The sequence below is a fragment of the Chaetura pelagica genome, unplaced genomic scaffold (assembly GCF_000747805.2).
Source record: "Chaetura pelagica isolate M959 unplaced genomic scaffold, ChaPel_1.0 scaffold71, whole genome shotgun sequence".
Classification (NCBI taxonomy): domain Eukaryota; kingdom Metazoa; phylum Chordata; class Aves; order Apodiformes; family Apodidae; genus Chaetura; species Chaetura pelagica.
In genome coordinates, this window is record NW_009952435.1 from 819950 (window position 1) to 821194 (window position 1245).

General features: G+C 47.5%; 1 protein-coding gene across 1 annotated transcript in view; it reads right to left on the reverse strand.

The window, feature by feature from the left end:
• SRD5A1 (steroid-5-alpha-reductase, alpha polypeptide 1 (3-oxo-5 alpha-steroid delta 4-dehydrogenase alpha 1)) overlaps positions 1–1245 on the reverse strand; it is a 14690-nt gene that overhangs the window by 5730 nt on the left and 7715 nt on the right. The gene's annotated exons all lie outside the window — the stretch shown is intronic.

Here is a 1245-nt window from a genome sequence, read left to right on the forward strand (position 1 = left end):
CCAGGAGGGGTGAACTTGGCCAGTGGACTTGGAATCTGCTGCCAGTGGACTTGGAATCTGCTGCCAGTGGACTTGGATTATGCAGCCGTGGAAGACCCTGGTGCCAGAGGAGGTGGCTGTTCCCAAAGCAGCCACTCTGCCATTTCCCACTCTGTAGGAAGCCCAGACTGGAGCAGCAGTGGGAAGAACTCATGAATGAGAGGTTCTTGGAGGACTCTCTCCCACGGGAGGGACCCCGTGGGGAAGCAGGGCAGGACTGTAAGGAATCCTTCTTCCTGAGGAGGAAGGAGCAGCAGGACCCCCCAGCCTGTGAACTCACTCCAAACCCCATCCCCTGTCCCCCTGTGCTGCTGGGGGGAAGGAGGGAGAGAAACCGGGAACAAAGGGATTTGGGCCCGGGAAGAAGGGAGGGGTGGGGTAACATATGCAAGCCCTGCTCTGTGTTTTGACTGTGTCCTGTTTGTGTTTGATCAGTGTGAAATTAAATTATTATTTTTTCCCCAAGTTGAGTCTGTTTTGCCCAGGACCTTAATCAGTGAAGAACCCTCCTTGTCTTTTGTCTCAGTCCAGGACCTTTGTCCCAGAGTGTGTGTATGTGGGGGGATGTTGAATGGGCAGCCATGGGGCTGTTCCTTTGTTGTGTTGGGCCCAAACCCACGACAATATGCCAAACAGCACATTTGGCACCCTTTCATTTTAAGTCTGGCTACACAGAACTTATGTTTCTTTGTTTGAGGGCAGCATTCCTTGTTACTGTGAGCAGACAAGATTCAGGTTTTGAGAGAAGATCCATTGTATTTTTGGAATCCACCTTCAGAGCTCTTGATTTTCATTAACATTAAAAAGGAAATGCCAGTGATGGGCTTTTAGAACAAAATGACTTCACATGCCAGATAAAGAAAAGCTTTTCCTTTTTATACCCATAACTTGAGTCTTTCAGATGGTTCTTGTTTAATACTGGGAAATCAAATAATATGACCATCTCTGCACACATGAAGTGGATATCCAGATGTAAAAAGCCACACGTTGCAAGACTAGTAGGTTGTCAGAGCATACTTTACCATGACTTAAGCTATATTTCAAAGTGAAGCTACAGATGTAAGGGCACCCTGCCTCTCAAACAATTTGTCAGATAGGCAGCTTTCTTCTCCCAGTCCCTTGTGGGCTGATTTTACCTAAAGGACCTAGCTGTCTGCTTCCACATGGATCAGAAGGAAGTGACTACTCTGAAGAAAAATTGAGGTT